Source organism: Cetorhinus maximus, chromosome 31, assembly GCF_964194155.1.
Source record: "Cetorhinus maximus chromosome 31, sCetMax3.hap1.1, whole genome shotgun sequence".
In the NCBI taxonomy this organism is placed as follows: Eukaryota; Metazoa; Chordata; class Chondrichthyes; order Lamniformes; family Cetorhinidae; genus Cetorhinus; species Cetorhinus maximus.
The window spans coordinates 21,114,236-21,140,183 of NC_135909.1; the positions used below are offsets into that span (position 1 = coordinate 21,114,236).

A 25,948-nucleotide genomic window follows, 5' to 3' on the forward strand; every position below is an offset into this window, starting at 1 on the left:
GTGGGTGAATCCTGAAGACGGTATTCCCCAAACATTAGAGCGAGGCCCCCCATCTCTGCCACTGCTATATCTCCCTTTCTGATTGTTTCAGTCCCAATTCATTCTCTATCACTATTTCTGCACCTCTCCCTCTCCCCTTTCTCTATAGCCATCTCACTTTCTCGGTCTTTCCCCCTTCTCTCTGCTTCGATTATCATTTTCTCCTCTCTTCCACATTCTCCATCTTTTGTCTTCTATGCAACTATTTCTTTTCCCCCTCCTGTGTTTCCATACCTCGTTCACTGTGTCTCACTCTCTCTTCTCTTGCTAAGAATCTATCTTCCTCTCTCTCAGTTACATTAATTTTCTTCTTCACACTGTAATCCTCTGCCTTCCCTCTGTCTTGTTTTATTTCACTCTGTTCCTTCCATCCCCTCTCTCTCTGTCACTCTCTCTCTCTTCCCATGTGTACCTTATAAATTGTCAAAATTGCTCATGCATCAGGTCAGTTTCCACATGAACCCACCCTGTGCTCCAAGAACATTATATGTGATGAGCTCAGCTTCTCCATTCCCTGTTTTTAATGAGCTGGCCTGGATGTTCCAGGCTCCATCGGTGGCTTCAAGAACTGTAACATTTTGCTAGAAGCCAGAGGAACATTTGCTTTTGATTCCAATGTTTGCTGCACCTTCTGCCTCCCCATCTCCTAGATTCAATTCATGACATCATCACTAGGCGATATAGCCACCAGCTTATGTACATGTGCTGCCTGGGGAATGTAAAACCACAGGACACAGTCTTATACTGTGGGTCAGCCATTATGGTCTAAGATTAAGATCAATTTCTTCACTGAAAGGGTTGTGAATCTTTGGCATTTCCTAACCCAGGCATTGAGTATATTGAAGAAATAATTTGACAGATGTTTGGATACCAAGGTGATAAAGGGATATGGGGGTAGGTCAGGAAGGTGGAGATAAAGTAAAATATTGGCCATTATCATACTGAGTGGCAGCACAGGCTCTGGAGTAGCCCACTCCTGCTCTTATGTCTGATGTTTTCTTCATGTCCACATGCCTGTGATGTGTTTTGCTTGGTATATCTGATTAACCTTGATTTTTTTTTTTCCCTTTATTTTTGTCTGGCTATCTCTATAACTGAATTAGTTCATTCAGTTTACAAACTCATCTGAAACATTTGAATAGCTGGCAGGGAGTTGATCCTGATCTGTGGAGCTTATCTCCATACAGTACACAGGGTGAAGCACAAGGAAGAGTGAAGACCATCCAGGTTCAATAACACAAAAAATACCATTCTACAGGATAGATAATATTGGAAAAGCATTGGAGGGAAATATTTAAACAAAGCTATGGAATGAGTAAAATTCAGAGCATAAAAATCATGGGAGATTTCAAAGCAAGTGTTTTGTCAGGAAGATGTCGGGAAAGTTGAAAACTGGAATTGGGTAGTTATCCTGCGTTCAGGCTGCATTTCTTCCCCAGAACCTCGGAAGCCCAACAAGAGATGAATCACTGCTGCATCTAAGAGTTTAACATGAAGCAGAACAGATAAGAACATTAAAGTTTCAGTGAAAATCGAGGCAATAATACTCACAGCCAAATAAAACTTATACAATAATTGAAGAAGATTCTAGTAAGGAAAGGCAGAAATGTAATATATAGAAAAAGCTTAATATTAGGAGATGGGAATACGACTTGGAAAGATAAACTGGAAAGAATATTACTGGACAAAGAGATAGAACAGCAGTGGGAATTATTTCAAATGGAGATCAGTGGACTTCAGGAGAAATAAATTGCATGAAAAAGATACAGCGCAGCCACTATTAAAACACATCTTCTTCTTGAGCTCTCTGCCCGCAGGCAGACTGACCCACAACATCACAATCTCCATTATGGGAAGGGTAAAGAGGCAGCTCCTGAATCTACCCCAGCTGGAGCGGGGATTGAATCCTGTGTTGTTGACAACAACCTGTTTCACACCAGCTTTCCAGCCAACTGAGTCCCCATGGAGTACTAGTTGCTGTGGCTGCCTGCATTTTTACATGTATTATGGCCCAGTGATGGTAAATGCTGAGCTGCTCCAATCTCAGAAACTTGAAACCCTGCCACAGCTGTTCTTGCAATTTGTATTTTTTATTTCGAGATGCGTGCCTTGAATTCAGTAGTAATAAGACAACTGAGTCTTAGAGGGTTTTTACCAAACTAAATTAAACATTTATTAATAAAATAAACAATTGTAAGCACATACATAGGACTAAAAATTACGACTATAATAACTCCTCGAATCCCTAATTAATCTAGCTCACAGTTACACCTCCGGTAAGGCAACAGTAAAACAACATAGATTTCAACAGACCCAGTCAAAGCAGACAATACCCTGGACGGCAATATTTAAAATGGACTATTTTAGCTTCAGTTCCTGGAGACAGCAGCTTGGTACACAGAGGCTGGAGGCTTTTCACACATGTTAGACCTTAGAATCCTTCTTCTCACATATGACCTCATCTGTTTTATACAGGTTTCTCGCATTTTAACGTAAATCCCATTCTTCCAATATGTCTTTGCAACTTTTTCCATAATATAAATTTTCCATAGTACTCCCATTATCAGTAATCTTTGGGAAATATGAACACACTGTTTGGCTTAACCTCTGTTGGCTCAGTGTAGCATCTTACAATCTCTTTGAAATTCACGACTTTGGTTTCTCTAAAAATGCAAATGTTCTTCACACCTCACATTCTAAAACTTCAGCCATATTTATGTACTTAGCATTTCAAACCAAGTTTCCCTTCGGATACATCAGAGCACCCAGACCAGCTGTCTATAATTCAATTCAGCGGCATCTGTAACAGCTGCTTCCATGATACAGATCACTGCCTCCTCCAGAGGGCTCAGGTGATGCAGGCGTGCATGTCCTCCTCTGGTTCTGCTCTGCTCCCTGTGGTTATGGATCACATTGTCCTGTGAAAGACCAAATAGAGAATGTCAGTGAGTGTGCTGAGTGTTTGAGTGATTTGTGTTTGAGTGATGTGGGTATCACAGTTGGAGGAGGTGGAGTTGTGTGAAGTCTCTGAGAGCTGTGTGCGAGGTTGGCAGCATTTCTGAGTGTTTGAGGCGGAGCATCTGAATGTTAGACCCAAGTCCTGACCGCCCGGGATTGCTAATGGGTGAGTGATGGGAGTGTGGTGTATGAAGCAGTGTGAGAGGTGGCTACTGTGGTGTGTAGGGAATGTCACGTGAAGATGTGGCAAACAGTCAGGATGATACCAATCAACTACAACAGGACAGAGATAGACTAGTAGAATGGGCAGGCAAGTGGGAGATGGAATTTAATACAGAGAAGTTTGAGGTGATGCAGTTTGGAAGAAGGGATGGGGGAGGAAATCAGTTCAAAATAGTATGCAAGGTCATAGGGATGTGGGGGTTTATGTACATGGGTCTTTGAAGGTGGCAGCAGGTTTTGAGAATACTTAGCAAAACATTTGGAACTTTGGGCTTCATAGATAGAGGTATTGAGTACAAAAACAGGGAAGTTATGATGAACATTTATAAAGCCCTGGTTAGGCCACAATTAGACTATTGCTTCCAGTTTTGGTCACTATGCTTTAGGAATGAAGTGAGGGTCCCCGAGAGGGTTCAGAGGAGATTTCCTGGAATGGTTCCAGGGATAAGGGATTTCAGCTGGAAGGTTAGGTTGGAGAAGCTGGAGGTTGGAGCTGGGGTTGTTCTCGTTGCTGAGAGGGAGATTGAGAGTAGGTTTGATAGAAGTGGACAAGATTATGACAGTGTCAGATAAGGTAGACAAGAAAACCTGTTCCCATCAGCAAATCGTACAAGAACTCAGGTACACAGATTTACAGATTATGGGGGCGGGGAGGGGGGGTTGTAGAGTTTGGAGGAGGGAGAAATGAAGCACATTTTATTTTTGACTCAGCAAGTGGTGATGACCTGGAAGTCGCTGCCTTCGAGGTTAGTAAAAGCAGAGATAAACAATGGTTTCAAAAGGAACTTGTTTGAACGCTTGGGGGAATTAAACATGCAGGGATATGGTCATCGAGCAGGTCAATGGGACTGGCTGGATTGCCCTACACAGAGCTGGCTTGGACTCTTCTGTGCTCTATGACATCATCATTCCTGACCAAAGTGAGGGAATTGAGCTTCAGGTGACCCTGCTGTCAGCTCATTGGGGTTAGACTCTGGGAATTGAGCACCATAATTGCCTCCTGATGGTGTTGCTTTAGGGTCTCTGGCACAGAGCACCCCCACCCCACAGTTCCCCATACACTGCAGAGAAGTGGGCTCTCTCTTCCATCCAAGCCCTGGACTGTTGCCTTTAGAGCTGCATCCAAGAACCTGGGATCCCTTTCTCTTCCGTGTTGCTCCATTTCGAGTGCTTTGTTTTACAGGCAATTTTTGCAAGTCGGCAGCAGCTTCCTTACAATTAGTGCAGTTCCCCTTTAAGAGGGGCAGGCTCGCTGGAACAGTAGCCATGCAAAACTGCTTTTCCTCCCTTTCAGGTATTCAGCAACCTAACCTCACAGTGAGCTCTTGCCTGAAGGCTACACTCATGAAAATGAGTATAGAGGAAGAAGGGCAACACCTTTTACCCATAATAAGTTCAGTGAGTGACTCACTCTGTGTGTGTGTGTGTGTGTGTGTGTGTGTGATTATAAAAACAGCAAATTCTCCGAGATTAGATACAGAACATTTCTACTCCAGCATCCTGATACTGACTCTGAGGAACTCCATGGAAGATAATGAAAACTCTCTTCCTGCTGATTCAATTTCTGCTCCTGACTCAGCCAAGTCCGACTGCAGGGAATGGGTTTCTCCATCCTGATAGTAAACACCGGCACATTTCCCCAATCCCTTCACAGCCAGTGTTCAGACAGGATTCTTTTCAAACTACATTATTCTCTTTCAATTTCACAGTTTAATTGTTTGAACATCACAATATAATTGGTTGAATTGTTATTTATGAAAGACTGAAGAATTTAATGTAAACCAGTTGCACAGGTAAATTCCCTGAATGATTAGTCACTATCTGAGCGGCTGGAGGGGATGGTGGGTGTTGAGGGCTGATCCAAATAGACCAACAAGAAAAGGGCAGTGCCGAGTTGGTGGATCACAGCCGGATGAGTTACTCAGTTGGGAGACTCTGTAATTGGCCTCAGTACCCAGGAACCACAGAGGAGTAACTCCCAGTTGCTGCTCCCCATCGCTGCTACCTGCTGCAGTGTGAGAGTGCAGATTGTGAGTGAGGACAGAGTCGGCAGTTCCCTCAGTCCCTTTCCTCCACATGCACTGTCCAGTCTAACAGGTGAAGAATGAGGAATTCGGAGCGATACTGGAGGTGTCTGTGGGATCAATCCCCAGGCATGAGTCAGCTTTTCATAATGAGGGCAAGGAGTGAGAGTAAGAGGGTTTAAGACAGGTTTATTTAAATTGATTAATACTGCAGCTTTCACACAGATTGGGTTGTGAGAACACAGATTGTGTAGATAAGAGAAGTGGTTTATTTATCCATTGTCACTCTGCCTCAGTTGGGAGTTGAGTGAACAAATTGTGGGTTGATGTCCCACTCCAGTAGATCCAGACCAGCACTGGGGGAGTGCTGCACTGTTGGAGGTGTCATGTTTTGGATGAAAAGTTAAACTGAGACCCTGTCTACCTGTTAATACCAAAGGTTATATCTGGTACATTATTTGAAGAGCTGGCAGTTCTCCCCGTGTCTTGGAACAACATCACTCTCTCAACCAACATGACCAGAAACTCCTCACCCCGTCAAATCTCATTCACTCTTTGTGAGACTTTGCTGAAAGCTGATTGGCTTCAATGTTTCCTATAGAACAGTATCAGTACTTCAGAAGCAATCGCCAGTCTGTGAAACTCTTTGGACTCTTCTCATGACAGGAAAGGTTTGATATAAATGTCCGATTTTTCATTTCACTCTCTCTGGTCTGAGATTGTGGGTCTGGTGGGGTCCAATCTGAGAAAAATCCCTTGGACTGCCCTTCCGGACAGAGAATGAGTCTGTACAGGTTGAGGGGAGGGAGGGATGTGTGGGTTTTAATTAAAAATAAAAGAGGTGAGGTTGATGTGTGATCCAGAGTCATTCCAGTAATACTGACAGAGTCAGCTTCAGGTTTTCACATTGATCTCCCTCCCTCTGTGTGCAGAAGAATCACTCAATTCATTCTTCATTTTGGATTTTAGTGTACAGGCGGGCTTGCTTTGTGAATGGAGGATAAACTGTTCAAAAGGCCTGTGAGGAAACTGGGGAGTTTCTCTTTAGAGAACCTGACCAGTCAATATGTTGTGTTCGAATACAGTGAAAGATCTGGTGATGGATTCCCAGCAGCCCGAGCTCTCCAAGTTCTTACTGCATGAAATCTTCGTTCCTGGGAAACAGGCTGTTTGATTGTTTCAGTCCAGTGAGCCCTGACCCTGTGTTCCTGCTGTCTGAATAATGGGCTGTACTCTGAAATAAAACTTACTGCTTTGATCACAGCTTCATATCCATGTCTTGTTTCTCCTTAGGATCAGTGTGTCCCAGGACAAGGTGTTTAGGGATGAATGAGGCTGGGAGAAGATGTGGGAATTGCAAGGAATGGGAAGTGGGGAATCACTCCAGAGAATCTCTGAAAGTTCAGAATAACCCAATAAGGAAGGGACTGAGAGAAGACAGGGGTCTTAGGGTGTCAGCACTCTGACCATCCACAGAGCAAGCTATCTCACAAATATCAGAGGTGGGAGAAGGAGCGAAGGCGATGGTAGGCGTTTAAGGGGACGAGGAAAGTGGGTCGGGAATTGGTTCATGGGGTGGGGAAGGGTTTCAAAGGGAGGATTGGTGGCTAAGGGGCAGAGAAGGGGTTGGGAAGAGGAATGTTTTCGAACGTACGAACATATGAAGATAGGAATTCGGAGCAGGAGTCGGTCAATCAGGCCCTCGAGCCCGCTCTGCCATTTGATAAGATCATGATCGATCTGATCGCGGCCTCAACTCCACATTCCGCCTGTCCCCATAACCTTTCACTCCCTTGTCAGTCAGGGGAAAAAAATCACCCTGGCTGCTGCAATTTCAATAAGATGGACATTGTTGCAGATTGAAGGAGCATCTCCTTCACTCCCATTGAGGGAGCAGGAGAATCCAGCGGGAATTGCTCACTTTTCATGGCTTCCTGGGAATTGACCAAGTTTCGCTGGAAGCAGCAGCGAGACAGGGACTGGAATCCTCGGCCCTCAGATTACAAAGCTGATCCTTTCCCAATGGGTCAGAGGCTGGGGAAAGGGCTTTACCAGGTGGGGAAGAGTTTCAGTGGGTGGGGAAGGAGATCAGGAGGAGGAGACGAGGGTGCAGTGTTGATGGGAGGGGGATTGGGGCTCGTTCAGTGGTGCAGGGCTGTAGACGGGTTTCAGAGGGTGCGGCCATCACATACAAAATAGGCTGAGTGGCCTTTTCAGTGTTTTCTGTGACTCCTTTCTATGTTTCTATGAAAAAAGCAAAATATTGCATGTAAATATTTTCCTTCACAAACTCAGAACATCCCAAAGAGCTTTACAGACAATGAATTCCTTTTAAAGTGTAGTCACTGCTGTGGGAAATACAGAAACTACATTTCACTGATGTCAATTAAAACAGTAACTGGACTGCGTAAAGCCAGAGGGTGAGAGAGGAGGAACCCGGGGGAGAGGAAGGGGGAAACAAATGGAGGGAATGGGATCCAGGTAGGGGAAGGAGGAAAGCAAGATACAGGCAGAGTGGTTTCGGGAGGGAATTCCAGAGCTTAGGGCCCAGGAGCTGAAGGCACAGCCACCAGTGATGGAGTGATTAAAATCAGGGATGTCCTGACATTAGTGGAGCTCAGATTTCTCAGAGCATTGTCGGCCTGGAGGAGATTCCAGAGATAGGGAGAGGTGAGGTCATGAAGGAATTTCAAAACAAGGGTGAGAATTTTATAATTGAGACCAGGATGCGGTATAGGTTAACGTGCTCAGGGGTGATGGGTGACCGCCATTTGGAGTGAACTCAGATCCAGGAAGCAGAGTTTTGGATGAGCTTCACTCTCTGGAGGGTGAAAAATGGGAGATTGGCCGGGAGTGTGTTTGAATGGTCAAATCTAGAGGTAACAAAAGCATGGACGAGGGTTTGAGCAGTGGATCAAGGTTTCAGGTACAGGTGAGTTGAGGCATAGTGACATGGGAAGGTTGTGGCATAGCGGTGTTGGTAATTATTGGTAATTAACTAGATTGGTAATCCAGAGACCTCGGGTAATGCCCTGGGGACTCTGGGTTCAAATCCCACCACGGCAGATGGTGGATATTGAATTCAGTATAAAAAAAAGTCTAATGATGACCATGAAACCATTGTCAATTGTTGTAAAAACCCATCTGGTTCACTAATTTCCTTTAGGGAAGGAAATCTGCCGTCCTTACCTGGTCTGGCCTACATGTGAGCCTCAAGGGCAATTAGGGATGGACAATAAATGCTGACCTAGCCAGCGACACTCACATTAAAATAAAATGTGCAATGTTACAGACCTGGGAATAGGTGATCTTGGTGAAGGAACTGGTATGTGGTCAGAAGCTCATTTCAGGGTGAAGTGAGGTGCCGAGGTTATGAGAGTTTGTTTCAGTCTCAGACAGTGACCAGGGAGAGGGATAGAGTAAGTGACTGGGAATGGAGTTTGTAGTGTGGTCTTTGGTCTTCTGAATATTTAGTTGGGGGAATTTTCTGCTTATCCAGTAAAACATGTTGGATAAGAAGTCTGGTCATTTAATGACAGTGGAGGGGTTGTGAGAGGTGATGGTGAAGTGGAGCTGGGTGTTATCAGCATACATGTAATAACTAACACTGTGTTTTCAGGTAATGTCACCCACGGGCAGCATATTGATGAGAAATAGGAGGAGCCAAGGATATATCCCTGGGGGATTGCAGAGGTAACAGAGCAGGAGTGGGAAGAGAAGCCATTGCAGGTGATACTCTGGAAAGATTAGAATGGGAACAGGCGAGTGCAGCCTGACCCAGCTGATCAATCCCTCCTCATCCTTCTCAACCGTTGACATTGTTGACTTCACCATCCTCCTCCAATGTCTTTCCACTGTCAGGTCAGTGTTCACAGCAGATGAAGATGATAATGTACCTGACATTCCAGGAAAACCAATGATGATTCAAGGACTAGGGGTCAGTAAAGTTAACAAGTGTAGCGAAGACGTGAGTTCTTGATCACCTGTATCTTGGGATCCACGTCAATGTGTGTGGTGAGTGTGACAGGATAGGGGCATTCTGCTCAGTCAGGAACACCCAGACTAACTGTAAGAGAGAAGCTGTAATTCAAACCAAAGAATGAGGGATATCCACTCAGAGGAAACTGAGCCTGAGAGAGAGTACAGGGAAATCCCAGCCCTGTATGTGCTGAATGAGCTACTTTCACCAGGTGTGGTGCAGAGACACACAGGCACACAGTATCTATTCACAGCCTGTGCTCAGTGAGGTGCTCTCACCCAGGCACTGAAACCCACACATGGAGCACAGGAAGATCCCAGTCTCTGTGCTGAGTGGTCTGACTCCAGGGGTTTGATGAATTACTGCAACACCTCCACTGGCGAGGCTGGTGAACTGCAGCATGACATGTTTACATAGGAAGCTGCCATTGGAAACCCTGAGCAGAGAATTCCAAAGATTCACAGTGATGAAATTTCCCCTCATCTCAGTCCTAAATGATCATTATCTGAGACAGTGCTCGTGTTTTAGATTCCCCAATCAGCGGAAACAATCTCCCAGTTTTTACCGTATCAAGCCCCATTCAGAATCTTGTATGTTTCAATGAGATCGCCTCTCATTCTTCCAAACACTAGAGAGATAAAAAAGCCAAATTTGATCAGCGTCTCATCGTAGGACAATCACCACATCCCAGGGACCACTTTAGTGAAACTTTGCTTCGGTTTTAAAATTCACTCCCAATTCAGTTTGATAGTTTCACATCGAAGGAACAATCTGTAATGGGCAGGTAGGAAGACCCATTCACAACATTCTGTAATGGGACCCAGTCCAATTCAATCATTGTAAAGATAACACATCACAGATTAGAGATTGGTGCCTGGTGACAGGAGCAGCCGAGGGAGTGAATCCAGAGTCCAGGCTTCTGGTGTAAGAAGTTAGAAAGTGACATTAAAGTTTCTGCACCCCAGCGGTTAAAGGTTAATGAATTAACATTTCCCAACAAGTAAACACACTGGAAAAGGAGAAGACTGGCACATTCCCTTTAAATCCACTTTAACTGAGTGGGAGGAGGTGGAACATTAACAGGTGAGGCCAAGAAATTGGACAAAGGGTCAGGGACCAATGTTCAGTTTACATCACAAACACTGAATAGAGAAACAGACATTCCGCTGGGAGAGAAACTGCATTTTGGAGAAACATGTGATCGGATTGGAAAGCATTGGAAAATTGACCTACATTCCTCCAGCAAGATATTTATCATTAACTCAATATGGGAAAAGATGGTGCAGCTTTTTCAGAGAGATTGTGGGTGGCTCTTAAAAGAGCCGTTGTGTTGTGAATGTTTTTCAGTCCATTGTGGGGTTTTACTTGGAGCTGGTGTACTTGGTCACCGCCTTTGTCCCTTCCGACACGGCGTGCTTGGCCAGTTCCCCGGGCAGCAGCAGGCGCACGGCGGTCTGGATCTCCCGGGAGCTGATGGTGCTGCGCTTGTTGTAATGGGCCAGGCGGGAAGCCTCACCCGCGATGCGCTCGAAAATATCGCTCACGAACGAGTTCATGATGCTCATGGCCTTGGAGGAGATGCCGGTGTCGGGATGAACCTGCTTCATCACTTTGTAGATGTAGATGAAGTAACTCTCCTTCCTCAAATTTTCCTGAACATTCCTGCCCTTTACTCAGAGGTTTCTTTCACCCTTTCTTGGCAACTGTTTCCTTCTCTTCTTTTTTTGCCTCCAGAAATATACTTTATTCATAAAACGTATAGGAGTACATTGCAAACCATTTCAACTTGAAAATTACCGCAAGTGCAACAAAGTTCAACTTCTCCCCACCCCTAGGTGCCTTTCCACAGTTGTAATTCCCCTGATGTTTATAATATATGTTCCATGTCAGGAATACAGCCCAAGGGCAATTTTTTTCAAACTGAAACATTACAGAAACTGCAACAGAACTCAACTTGCCTTCATGCAGCAAGTTCCTCTCTGAGGTGCTTCAATCTAATTTCTGTTACTCATGATATTCACAAAGTACAATCAATGTCAGGCATACAGCCCCAGGGGTGCTATAAAATTCTTCAGGCCCTCAGTGCACTATGGGTGAAAGGCATTCAGCAGTGACATTTCCCCATTGAACCTCTGTGGTGGCTGTTCCAAGCTTTAATGTATTCCTCAGCACATAGTCTTGGATCTTGGAATGTGCCAGTCTATATCACTCAAAAGATAGGCAAGTTTCGGGCAGACCAAAGAGCTGATGATCCTACAGCTGCAGCTGATGTTTATCTTGGTGTGTGTCCCTGGGAACAGGCCATAGAGCACTGAGTCCTACATCACAGAGCTGCTCAGGATGAACCTCGACAAACACCACTGCATCTCTAGCCAGACCTTCTTGGAAAAGGTACATCCCAGAAGGTGCAGAACAATGGTCTCTTCTCCACTACAGCCACCGAGTGTGATGAGCAGAAGGGGAGAGACTTTGGGCTTGGAGGAAGGACATGATGGGGAGGACCTTTCTCACCACCAGCCAAGCTACATCCTAGGGGTTGTTTGAAAGTTCTGGTGATGAGGCTTTCTGCCAAAAGACTTTGATAGTTCACTGAGCAGGCTATCTGACAGAATCTACCATTGCCTTATCCTGCTGTACCTGTAGATCATTACGTGGGTACCACTGCTGGATGGAGTTGTCCTCAAAGATGTTTTTCTGCATAAAATTTTCTATAAGTGATCCATCCTCATGACACCGGGTCAGGTAGAACCTCAGCACATATTGACACTTGGTGTTTGCTTCCTGAGGGTCTATGCACAGCTTGATGCAGCCACACACAACAGGGCCATTAGGATGAGGGTGATGTTGGTCACATTTTGTCCCCATCTATCTAGAGGTTTGTATGCCATGTCCCTGTGAACATGGTCCATTTTCAACCTCCGGATAAAGCAGAAGAAAGCTCGGGTGATCACCACAGTGTAGGAGTGATGAAAGGGCCAAACCTGCACCATGTACAACATCAAGAGTGTTATTACCTGATGACCAGTTTCTTAGCAGTGATGGAGAGGGAGCGTCGCTCCCGCATGCCCAGTTTTTCTTTGACCATAGCTACTTGCTCCTTTCAGTCTCCAGTCCATGCCCAGGACCATATCCCCAGCACCTTCAGGCAGCCTGACCTGACAGTGAAGGGGACAAAGAAATGGTCAGCCTAGGTCCCCAAAGAACATGACGTCACTCTTGACACAATTTAGCTTGGCTCCCGAGGCCAGTTTGAACCAATCACAGGTCTGTACACTATCAGTGGATCCAAGCAGAAGACGATGACGTTGTCCATGTACAGGGAGGCTTTGACCTGAGTGCCTCCGCTGCCTGGGATTGTCACCCTTCTTATACCCGAATCCTTCCTGATGGACTCAGCAAAATGTCCTATGCAAAATATGAACAGGAGAGGGGAGAGAGTGCTTCAGATTTATCAGAAAGATTTCCAATTCTCACCCATTGGCTGAAACTGCACTACTGAGGTTTATGTAGAGCAGCTGGACCCAACTGCAGATTCCCTCTCCAAACTCCATTTTGGAGGGCAGATCCATCAAGTAGGTGTGTGATATTCTGCCATAGGCCTTCTCCTGGCCCAAGCTGATGAGGTCGGTCTCCTGCCGCCCCCATCCTGCAATTATTTCCCTGAGTAGTGAGAGGCTATCAGATATCTTCTTGCCATGTACAGTGCAGGTCCAGTCAGGGTGGATCACCAGCCCCAGAGCCCATTGGAAATGGCCTTGGACTGAATTTTGTAGTCCACATTCAGCAGTGAAATGGATCACACATTTCTAATTTCTTCCCTTTCCCGCTATTCAGCGATTGGATTTCTATTCTGTCTCTTCAGATATTTGTCCTCTGTAGCTATGTGAATGTGGCCAATCAGTAACTGATATTTGGATAAAGCTTTTAATCTATGTCAGTTTGTGGCAGTTGATTACAACAATTAATTCATAACATTAATCTCCAATTTATGTTTTTTTAAATCTCCACACCATGCAGCTTCAAAGGACGTGTTTTCCTGTGTTCCTGTCAGTCTCTCCTATGTCAGTCTGTATTTTAATCTGCACCTGTCAGTCTCTGCTACATGAGTGTGGGTTTGACTCTGTCTCTTTCCATCTCCCAAATGTGGATGTGGCTTTTCATCTGCTATTGTCAGTTCCTGATAGGTGACAATCTGTTTTTGTTTGTATTTGCCAATCTCTGTTCAGTGAATGCAGGTTTTGTTTCCATCAATCACTGATGTGTGTGTGTGTGGGTTTTACTCCTTGTCTGTCAGTAGGTAATTTTGTATTTTATTCTGTACTGTTGGTATTTGGTATGGAAAGTGTTTTTTTTACTCCATATTTCGCAGTCTGTGGTATGGTGTGCAATTTGTCTGCACATGCTCATTTCTGATATGTGAAGGTTTTTTTTACCCTGTACATATCAATATTTGGCATAATTGGGTGTTTTTTTGTAGCTTCTAGTTTCTTATTTTGAGTGTGGCTTTACTGTGTTTCTGGCAGTGTCGGGTATGTGTGAATGAGTGTTTTTTTTAAACTCCCTGTGTCTAAAAGTTTCTCATATGTGAATGTGACTTTGACAATCTACCTGTCAGGTTTGGTAGGTGTGAGTGTGTTGTACAAAGCAGCTGTCAGTTCCTGTTGAGCCAGTGATGGCCTTACACATATACTCGAAATTAACAGGGATGATGTAAGTGTTTTATTTTGAACAAGTTGGTTGCTTGCTGGTGAGTTTAGTTTCACATTGTGTCTTTCTGTAGTTTGAGAGTGTGGGTTTTAGTCTGTATCTCCTGTTTTGTTTTGAGATGAGTGGGCATTTTATGCTATTATAATTTCCATTTCTGGAACGTCAATGTGCCTTTTACACTGAATTGGTCAGTATCTGATGTGTGAGCATGCCCTTTACCTGCCATTTTCTGTTATGAGTGTAGGTTTTAGTCTGCCTATCATTTTCTGTCATGTAATTGTGGGATACACACTATTCTTATTAACTTCTCTCATGCAATTTCACATTTAATCTTATTTTTTAAGAACATAATAAATAGGACCAGGAGTAGGTCATTCAGCCCCTTGAATATGCTCCACTATTCAATAAGACCATGGCTGATATAACTGTGACCTTTCCTGCCTGGCCCCCAAAGCCTCGACTCCCTCGTCAATCAGAAATCAGTCCAACACAGCTTTGAATTTATTCAAAGGTCCAGCCTCCACTGCTCTCCGGGGAAGAGAATTCCAAAATCTAACCATCCTTTGGGAGAAAAAGTCCTTCTCATTGCAGTCTAAAATGGGAGACACTTTATTATAAGCTGTGGACCATAGTTCTAGACTCCTCATGAGGGGGAACGTCCTCCCAGAATCTGCCCTGTCAAGTCCCCTCAGAAACTTATATTTCTAAATAAGATCACCTCCCATTCTTCTCAACTCCACTGAGTATTGGCCTAAATCGAGCAACCTTTCCTCATACGACCAATTTGTCTCATCTATGTCAATGTTGGTTTTACTCTGATTCCCTCACTGTCCGATATGTGATTGTGGGCTTTGTCCTGTAACTTTTGGTTCCTGCTAAGTGTCTGGATTTTAATCTCTATCTGTTAGACTCTGCTATGATCGTATGCATTTCCTGATTTATTATATCTAACTCTATAACCGTCAGTAAGTGGTATGACCGTGTGGATTTATATTAAATATGTGATTTCCTGCCATGTTAGTGTTGTTTTCACTCTGTACAAGTCAGTATTTTGGAAGACTGGGTTATATACTGCACCGGTCAAACTTTTAAGTGGGGCAATGTGCTTTAATCTGTTTCTGTCAATCTCTTTTATGTAAGTACCTAATTTTATATCCACCTGTCTGTTTCTGAAAAATGGGTGTAATCTGTATTGTGTCCTGCCCAGTTTCTGGTTCAGTGAGAATTAGTTTGCTCTATCTCCATCTGTTTCTGCTATGAGAATCTGGGCTTTATTGTGCAAGTCACTTACTGATGTGTGATTGTGGATTTTAACTGTTTCAGTTTTGGATAGGTAGACTTAATTATTTTTGCCTATTTTTGTTACATGAGTGTGTATTTTATTTTGTTCCTGTCGTTTTTTGCTGTTGTGAATGCTGGTTTTGCTTTGGGTCTGTCAATTTCTTAAACATGTATCTGGGTTTTCCTTTGTACTTGGACATTTCCAGTGTGGGAGAAAAGGCCTTACTCTTTATATGTTAATTTCTGACAAGTGAATATGGGATTGCTGTGAACCTCAGTGTCTGATTTGTTATTTTTGGCTTTAATCTTTACCTGACAGTTTCCAGTCTGTGAATCAGGATCTTCTTCTGCACCTGTCAGTTACAGCTAGGTGAGTGTCTATTTTTCTCTGTACAAGTTAGTCTCTGGTATGGAAGAAAGGTTTTTCTCCTGTACCTTTTAAATTCTGGCAAGTGAATGTGCGGTCACTCTGTGCCTATCAATTTGTTAGATGTTATTTTAGATTTAACTCTGCAATTGTGTGTGTCTGATATGAGAATGTTGATCTAATTCTGTACCTGTCAGTTACTGTAACAGAATATGTTTTTATTCAGTACCTCTTCATTTTGTTTAATGAGATGTAGGTTTTACTGTGAATCTTTTAACCTGTAGAATGTAGATGTTGCTATGATTCGGTGTCTGTGTCTGATTGGTGAACATTTGTATTCATTTCCCTGTCTGTTCAAAACCTGTGAAAGTTGATTTTATTATGGACTTCTTTATAATTGAAATGTGACTGTGGGTTTTGTGCTTTGCCTGCACGTCTATGATAAGTGAGTGTGGCTTTTTCCCTACAATGGGATATCTCGCTCGAGTGTGACCATCTTTTTTTTTGTGCTTGTTAGTTTATGGTAAATGATTGAAAGGTTTAATCTTACTTCGCCACACAACTACTACAGCTTCAGGAACAGGTCAAAGCAGGTCCACAGTGAGTAACTGACCTTTGCACTCCTTAAAGCCTATTCTGTGAGTTACAACCTACTAGTCAGAAGTGTGATTAAATACTTTCCACTACTGAGCGCAATCCCAACAACACTCATGCAGATTAATAATATTCTGGATAAAGTATCTGAGTGACACACAATTCATGAGTCCATTCCCTCCCCCACTCTCACACAGTTCGTACCATCTACGAGATCTGCTGCAGCAACGGAAAAAGACTACTTCAACAGCATCCTTCTAACCCGCAACCTGTTATACCTAGAAGAACATGTACAGAAGGTGCCTGGAATAACACCACCTGCAAAGTCACCCCCAATTCAAACACCATCCTGACTTGACAATATGTCACCATTCAGTCATCATCACTGGGTCAAAATCCTGGAACTTGCTACCTAACAACAAATTTGCCACACCTATGGATGACAGACAGCATCAGACAGAAGGCAGTCCACCACCGCCTTCATAATGACAATTGGGGAGGAGCAAAACTCCTGGACTTTCTAGTGACACAAACATCCAAAGAAGAAATCAAACAATATTAGTAACTGCTCTATGTGTGAAATACATTTGTTCAGTATCTGCTCATCACTGGTTCAATCTGTGAGTATGTAAATCATTTTGTATCTGCCAGTCACTGCAAGTGAATGGATGTGGGATTCATTATGTATTCATCATTCTCTGCTTCACCATGAGAGTTTTGGACTAATTCATTAGCTGATAATTGTATGCCTTTATCATATTCTGGTAATGAATGCGCTTGTTGTAATAATTCTATATCTGACTGTTTCTGGTACTAAATGCAATTCTGGGATTCATGCTGTAACTTCTAGTTCTGTGAACTGTACATGAGTGAGATTTGTTCAATATCTGTCACTGTTTTTTTGTGAGATGGTGGAATTCATTCTCTATCTGCAAATCTTGTACCATGTGAGAGCAATAGGGTTCACTCTGCATCTATCAATCTCTGGACTGAATGTGTGAGAGAGATTTATTGTGTGTGTGTCAGTCTCTGCTTCTATATGCAAGTCCTGATGTCAATCTGTACCTCCCAGTCTCCGCTCTGTGAGTGTGGTCACATTCACTGTCTGCCACTGTTCTGTGTGACTGTGGGATTCATTCTGTGATCATAAGCCCTTGGGACTCAGCAAGTGTGAGAGTCAATCTGCATCTCTCCATTTGTCATCCATTATTAGGTTAATTCTGTAACTGTCATTCATTGAGGCTGTGTTGTTATGGCCTTACCTCTCCATCTGTTAGTCTCTGATTTGGGATGAGAGTGTGGGATATATTCTGTATCTGACAGACTCTGGTCATGTGTGTCAGTGTGGATTATTTTCTCTTTCTGCCATTCTCTGGTACTGAATGGGACAGTTAATTTAGTTCTGTATCTGTCAGTCTCGTGTGCTTTTTGCAAAAGAGTTTTTAATAATGTATCTGTCTTTGCTACTGTGTGTGAATATGAGATGAATTATGTACCCATCAGTCTGTGGAACTGAATGTGATTTTGTGATCCATTCCATCTGTCAGTCCCCAGAATTACAACTGAATGTGGAGCTCATTCTGAAGCTGCCATTATCTGGAAGTGAGTGAGAGTTTAATGTTAATTCTACTGCCATTAGTCTTTGAATAATTATATGCGTACCTGATTTATTTTGTATGTATCAGTCTCTGGTATTGTATCCAAATGCTGTTTTCTGTCTGTATCTGTCAGTTGTGGTACTTTGTACGAGTGCAGGATGAGCTACATAAATGCAATTCTTTGATCCTGTGATTGATCTATTCAATTTGCTTCAAATTTTCTGCTGTGAAATGAAAAGTGTGTTTTATTCTTTGCTTTCTTTCCGTTTCCTGTGGAGTGTAATACTGTTGCATTCAACCTGCTTCTGTCAGTCTTTTATGTTGCATGTGAATGCCTTATTCCTTCTGTATCAGTCATCTCCTACAGAACTCCAGAAGCTTGACACAACCCAGGACAAAGCAGCCTGCTTGATTAGTGCCACATCCACAAACATTAACTCCCTCCACCACTGACACACAGTAGCAGCAGTGTATACCATCTACAAGATGAGCTGTAGGAACTCACCAAGCCTCCTTAGACAGCACCTTCCAAACCTGTATTCTATATTTTTCAATCTTATCTGCTCAATGCGAATTAGTTATTGTTGGCCATCAATCTCAGGTACAATAAGTGAGTGTGGACTTTGTGATACCTTTGTCAGTTCCTGGTACTGTATATGACAGTGGACTATATTCTGCATCTTTCTGTCAACGACAGTGTATATGAAAGTAGCTTTAATTTTGTAGTTTTCAATCTCTAGATTGAATGTGTGCTTGGAATTATTGTTTATATGTCTGTCTCTAGGTGGATGAATGAGTTTTGGATTTATTCTCTATCTATGCATCTCTGGTGTTGAATGTAACTGGGATTTCATAAATTATGGTATCAATATTTGTTTAACCTTTGCTTTCTTGTAAAATATTTATTCAATGTTTTCTTTCACAGCCGTAGGTTACATTCAGTAGTTTTGTATGGGATATGTAGTGCTGTTCAATTTGTATCTCTGTGAAAACAAATTGAAATGATAACATATACATCGATCTGATACTTGGCCTGGTGTGTAATTTGTGCAGTTTTTAAAAGGAAATTGATACTTTAACTCGATGTTCTCGTCTAACACTTAGTGAGATTTTGGAACTGGTATTTAATCTGTAGCCCGGTCTACACTCTGGGATACCTAACAGCAATGTATTCTGTATCTCACAAAAGGGTAAATGTTGTCTGATGGAGTTAATAATTGGTATTTAATTTGTGGACAAGGTGACACTGTGTACTTAAAAATAATAGTGGGTTTGCTTTTGCCCTGGGATTGATGTATCTAGTTCTCAGTTGTACTAGGTTGGAGTGCAATGGAAACAACTTCTCCCACCAATGCTCTGTTTTAATATTTTATTGAAAGGGCACCTCCCAACCTTTGGACCTATGTGGGTCTCTATACTGTTTCATTTTGGCCTAAAGGCCTGGCAGTATCTCTGTGCTTTGTGAGTGATATTGTACTCACTGTGAGTTGGAACCATCAGGCTGCACTTTTCCTTGTTTCGAGGAATCATCTGGTTCCTTCAATTCTTTCCATGCACACAGAAAGCATAACTCCTTCACCTGAAGAATAGGTGAAGTAGAAGGTACAAAAGTGATAAATGTATTTTTTTCAAGTAATAATTATTATGAAGAATCAACAGAGCAAAACCAGCAGCACACGCAGTACTGGAACAATCAGTTTCTACTCATCTGTTTTTTGAGTAGATTTGTAACAAGTTTGTGACCTGCAGAGACAACCTGTCCTGTGCACTGCTCCTTGAATTAGGCTATCTGATGGAGAAGTGACCTTTGCAAGGGTCAAATTTCTCTTTACATCTCCCTTTGAACTAACAGTACACCCGGAAACAAGCAGGTACAGTTTAAAATGTCTCTTTCACACTTCTCACCTGGTGCCTGAAATTGATCTTCTTTGTGTAACTGGAAACATTGTTACTGTGCGGCTATTTTCCCCGCCATTCTCTGTCCAATAACAAGGGACAGTGGGAGCCGGAACTAAGCCAGGAAGCTTCACTCGGGTTTGGGGAGAGAAAGCAGCAATGATCTTCAATGGCGAGTTCTTCTCACTCTGTCCAGACACTGCTCGAGAATGGCCTCTCCCTTCCCCCCGCTCACTCCATGTTCCGGGAGCAGCTCGTGTTCCAGGGAGCCCATTAAAAACAGCCGCCGCCTCCGCCTCAGCTGCCCGGACACTCAATGCCAATCTCTGAGCATATCTGCGGACGCGGCTCCAAACCGATGCGCTGCTTTAAGCAGATGCTGTTTGTTCACTTCCCTCTGGGGCGGTGATGTCTCCGATCGCTGCTGAATTAAACCCTATTCCGCTCACTGAGTGAATGACGCTCTCGGCCATTGTTGGGGGAGGGGTTGCGCATGCGCTGTTATCCTCATGGTGACGACACTGGGGGCGGGCTTATACTGCGCGTGCGCATATTTGAGAAGCAATTCAGCCGCTAAAATCAATGGGAATTTTGCCCATTTCACTCTCATCACAGAGAGAACAAAATCTCCAAACCTGTGTCGGCGCGGGGGGCAAGGGGCGTTGGGCGCGAGTGGACGTGTAGCAGAAGCGGGGACCATTCGCGCGTTTGAATCTCTGTTTGTCCCATTTCGATATTCATTTTGCGTCCATCCCCTGCAGATTGTTTGTTATTAAACTGTCTCTCATCCCGTTAAATTTACACTTTCTACAATCTCGGATATTAGTATTTTTTAGTTTTCACATTTTTGAAATTTGTAATTGAATTGTATTCCATTATGCTCACTCGTAATAAAATCATTGATCATAGAGTCAATTACTCAATACTAACTGTATTATGGCCGTCTCCCCTTACCTCCCTCTGGACCATGACCCCACCGCCGAACATCAAGCCATTGTTTCCAGGACTGTGACTGACCTCACCTCCTCTGGATATCTTCACTCCACAGCTTCTAACCTCAGTCTCCCAACCTCGGACGGCCCGCTACTACCGCCTGCCAAAAATCCAGAAACAGGACTGTCCAGTTAGACTGACCTTGTCAGCATGTTCTTGCCCCACGGAACTCACTTCTTCTCATCTTGACTCCGTTCTCTCTCCCCTTCTCCAGTCTCTTCTCACCTACATCCATGATTCATCTGGTGCCCTATATCAAATCAACAATTTCCAGTTCCCTGGCCCCAACCGCATCCTCTTCACCATGGATGTCCAATCCCTATCAACCTCCATCCCCCACCAGGATGGTTTAAGGGCTCTCCGCTTCTTCCTTGAACAGAGGCCTGAACAATCCCCATCCACCACCAATCTCCTCTGACTGGCTGAACTTGTACTCTCACTGGACAATTCCTCCTTGAACGTGACTCACTTCCTCTAAATAAAAGGTGTCATTATGGGTACCTGCATGGGCCCCAGTTATGCCTGTCTCTTTATGAGGTATATGAAACATTCCTTGTTCCAGTCCTACTCAGGCCCCCTCCCACAACTCTTTTTCTGGTAGCCCCCTCCCACAACTCTTTTTCTGGTACATTGATGACTGCGTTGGTGCCGCTTCATGCTCTCGTCTGGACTTGGAAAATGTATTAATTTTGCTTCCAATTTCCACCCCTCCATCACTTTCACATGGTCCATCACTGACATTTTCCTTCCCATCCTTGACCTCCCTGTTTCAATTTTTGGTGATCGTTCATCAAAATTCAATACAAGCCCGCCGACTCCCACAGCTACCTCGACTACAACTTCTCACACCCTGCTTCCTTTAAGGACTCCATCCCATTCTCTTTGTTCCTTCGTCTCCACAGCATCTGTTCTGATGATGCCACTTTCCAAAACACTGATTTTAACATGTCTTCCTGCTTCCTTAACCGAGGTTTCCTGCCCACGGTGGTTGACAGAGCCCTCAGCCGTGTCCGACCCATTTCCCGTGCCTCTGCCCTCACATTGTCCTCTCCCTCCCAGAAACATGATAGGGTCCCCCTTGTCCTCACTTTTTACCCCATCAGCATTAAAAGGATCATCCTCCACCATTTCCGCCAACCCCAGGATGATGCCACCACCAAACATTTCTTCTCTTCACCTTGCCTGGCAGCATTCCATAGGGACCGCTCCCCTCAGGACACCCTGGTCCACTCCACCATCATCCCATACACTTTAACCCGCTGCCATGGTACCTTCCCATGCAACTGCAGAAGGAGCAACACCTGCCTCTTTACACTACCCCCTCCTCAAATCCAAGGGCCCAAACACTCCTTTCAAGTAAAGCAGCACTTCACTTGCACCCTCCCAACATGGTCTCCTCTACATTGGAGAGACCAAACGTAGACTGGGTGACCGCTTTGCAGAACACCTTCCGTCTGTTCACAATCATGACCCGGACCTCCCTGTCGCTTGCCATTTCAACATCCCATCCTGCTCTCATGTCCATTCTTGGCCTGCTGCAACGTTCCAAACTGGAGGAACAGCACCTCATCTTTCGACTAGGCACTTTACAGCCTTCTGGACTTAACACTGAGTTCAACAACTTCAGATCATGAACTCTCCCCTCGATCCCCACCCCCTTTCCGATCCCCCTTTTTCCAATAATTTATATCTTTTTAAATGTATTTTTCTTTTCCCACCAATTTCCATTATTTTTAAATGTATTTCCATCCATTGTTTCATCTCCACCTTTTAGCCTATTTCGATCCCTTCCCCCCACCCCACCCCACTAGTGCCATCTGTCACTTGCTCGTCCTGCTTTCTACCCTTAATGTCACCATCAGCACATTCCTTAGATAATATCACCACCATCAACACCCCTTTGTCCTTTTGTCTATGACATCTTTGGCAATCTCTCTTTTGCTTCCACCTATCACTGGCCCTCCACCCAGCTCTACCTGTCCCACCCCCCTCAACCAGCTAATATTTCACCACATTCCAATATTCCCTCGGTTCTGATGAAGAGACATACGGACTCGAAACGTTAACTGTGTTCCTCTCCACAGATGCTGTTAGACCTGGTGAGTTTTTCCAGCTACTTTTATTTTTGTTTTGGTGCACTATGGCAGAAAGGCTTTAGACAGCGACCTTTCCCCATTGCGCCTTTGCGGCGTTTGCCCCAAGCTTTAGTGCTTCCCTCAGCACATAGCCCTGGACCTTGGCATGTGCCAGTCTGCAACAGTCAGCCGGGGAAGACCAGCAAGTTTCAGGCAGACCAAAGGGTGTCTTTCACCGAGTTGATGATCCTCCAGCTGCAGTTGATGTTTGTCTCAGTGTGTGTCCCTGGGAACAGCCCATAGAGCAGAGTCCTGCTTCCAGAGATTTTCCCAACCTCACACTTTCACAAAGAATGAGGAAATCCTCTCACATTCGCTTCTCTTACATCTTCGGGAGGAATGGTGCTGCGGGCGTTGCTGATTGGTCACTTAGTGCTGCCTCTCATAATGTTATTCATATCACCAATCAGATATCTACTGAACTCACCAATCCGGAGACTCCACGGGGAGAGGGCGGAAAATACCGGCGCCAAATTATCAGATTCCAACCGTTTTTTTTCACATTTTAAAAGCCCGCCAAACTTCTCAAAAAACAGGACATAATATAGTACTAATTGGAAAGACCGAACTCAATATACGAATGTTAGATTTACTTAATCTCGCTCTCTCCTTTCCTAGTCTACAGTTTATCTCTGTCCGTTTCTGATTTTAATTCTGGGTTTATCTGTATCTAAAAACAAGCTGAAAATATCGGCGCCAAGTTTTAGGAATCCAAACTTTCTTTTTATTCGACGTCGAAGACGGACGATATATTTATAAAACAAAAAATAGTGTTCAGATAGAAATTCCCATTAATGGTTAACATTTTATCCCAAGTTCCAGATTCGCTTTTAGAATCCGGAATCTATGCGGGGTTAATTTCGATCCTTTATGAAACCCTTTAACCAGACGGCAGAAAGTCTCATTTACACAGTTCTGCAAACGGACGGTTTATTGTAGATATTCGACAGTCAAAAGTTAACATTTTTGGTGTAAATTTGCCAGCGTTGAGACTGAAAGTTCCTGCACAACCGGGGCTGATAGGAAATGAACTGATCGATTATTGAGACCAAACTTGACCGAAACTGGAAACTGTCGCATTTGCGTTCTATTCTCCCTCTCTCCAAAACCAGGGAAAGGGGCCGAATATGAACACGTCTGAGTACAAATTACAGAGGGTCAGCGGACAGTCATTAATTTATGGGCCATTATTAACAACAGCGAATGATTGAACAGAGTGATAAATCTACATTAGCCTGAAAGTGGGAAAAAAAACTAACAGAAAACATCGTTCGAAAATGTTCAAATTAGAAACACGACAAATTAAACATTGAGATGATATAGCTTTCTCGGAGAGATTGTGGGTGGCTCTTAAAAGAGCCGTTGTGTTTCGGGTGTTTTTCAGTCCATTGTGGGGTTTTACTTGGAGCTGGTGTACTTGGTCACCGCCTTTGTCCCTTCCGACACGGCGTGCTTGGCCAGTTCCCCGGGCAGCAGCAGGCGCACGGCGGTCTGGATCTCCCGGGAGCTGATGGTGCTGCGCTTGTTGTAATGGGCCAGGCGGGAAGCCTCACCCGCGATGCGCTCGAAAATATCGCTCACGAACGAGTTCATGATGCTCATGGCCTTGGAGGAGATGCCGGTGTCGGGGTGAACCTGCTTCATCACTTTGTAGATGTAGATGGAGTAACTCTCCTTCCTCGACTTTCGCCGCTTCTTGCCGCCCTTTGCTACCGGTTTAGTCACCGCTTTCTTGGCGCCCTTCTTAGCAACTGGTTTCTTCTTCTCTTCAACCATCTTCAATCTCAATTTCACACACACAAATAAACCAAACCCCTTCCGTCCGCTCATTATATAGACAGTATGACAGATATATGCTAATGAGGAATGGGAGAACAATGATTCTGATTAGACATTTTAAAAACAAAACGGGATTTATTTTGTGGTTTTTTTTGATTGGATAGCAAAACCGACCAATCATATTTAGGTTTCTCCACCAATCATAAGCCTCCTTACTACAATCAGGAAATACATTTTCCAAAGCCCCTCTCCAGCCGGAGTTTCTCAGTGTGTAAAGATACACCGGGAAATGTCGCCTGGCTGTCGGTGCGAGGGACTGTCCGGGAATGTGGGGTTCCTTCAGGAACTGTGAGTGTCTGGTCTTCTTCTTGTCGTGTCCACGGACAGTCTATACATGGCCCAGCCAGAACTGGACACATTGTTGCGCCTTGTTGTTGAATTCGGCAAGATCTGCAACAGTGCAGGGTTCCTCTAGCGATAGGCATTGCAGGAGATGTTGCATAGTCTGTGGCTCAGTTCTACATTCACAAGTTGTCGGACTGGTTGTATATCCTCATTTGCTTAGTGACACCTTTGAACGACCTACACCAGTCCTAAGTCTGTTAAGGCACTTCCATGTTGCCCAGTTGCAATTAGCTCCTGGGGGAAGGCTTTCATCCGGTAGAATTTCCAGCACTGGGGGTTGTTCGAGACTGGCGAGCCAGTCTTTCCACGAGGCGATGCAGGCTTCAGATGGGGTGGATTGTAATGGAACAACACTGTTCAGGAAGCTCTTCCTTGACTTTAGGCGGCTGGGTGTAGGTGTATGACCATGTAGAGGGTGCCTCTCATCTGATGTTTGACGGAGTCGCTCTTTCTTGCTGGCTACCGTTCTTCTTATATCAGGGGGAGCGATACCCGCCAGGATATACAGGCTGTTGGTGTTTGTTGGTTTTAAACAACCTGTGATACGTTGGCAGCTTGCATTCAGAACGACATCCATCTTCTTAGCGTGAGTAGATCTTTCCCATGCAGGGCAGGCGTATTCCCCAGTGGAATAGCAAAGAGCAAGTGCACTGGTTCGCAATGTTTTCGGGCTTGCTCCCCATTTTGTGTTATTCAGGATGTTGTTTTGTGCGCTCACTTTTGCCTTTGTCTTTTTGATGTGGTTCTTGAAGGTGAGGCATCTGTCAAGGGTGACTCCTAAGTAGATAGGGTGCTCGCAATGCGTCAGTGTTGCTCCACACCAGGTTACTTTAAGCTGGCGTTTGGATTCACGCTTTCTGAGGTGGAATGCACAAACTTGCATCTTTGATGGGTTTGCGTAAAGGTGGTTTTCTTCATAGTAGGATGTTAGTCCCTCCAAGGCCTCAGAAAGTGTTTTCTCCACGGTGTTA

General features: G+C 44.1%; 1 long non-coding RNA gene across 1 annotated transcript; it reads right to left on the reverse strand.

The window, feature by feature from the left end:
- Window positions 1-2,184: 2,184 nt before the first annotated feature.
- On the reverse strand, window positions 2,185-20,175 carry LOC144670319 (uncharacterized). Its single transcript, XR_013573855.1, has 3 exons — window positions 19,675-20,175; window positions 19,251-19,348; window positions 2,185-2,957 (listed from the first exon to the last, which is right to left on the reverse strand). It is a non-coding gene; the product is annotated as an uncharacterized LOC144670319 (long non-coding RNA).
- Between the last annotated feature and the right edge of the window lie 5,773 nt (window positions 20,176-25,948).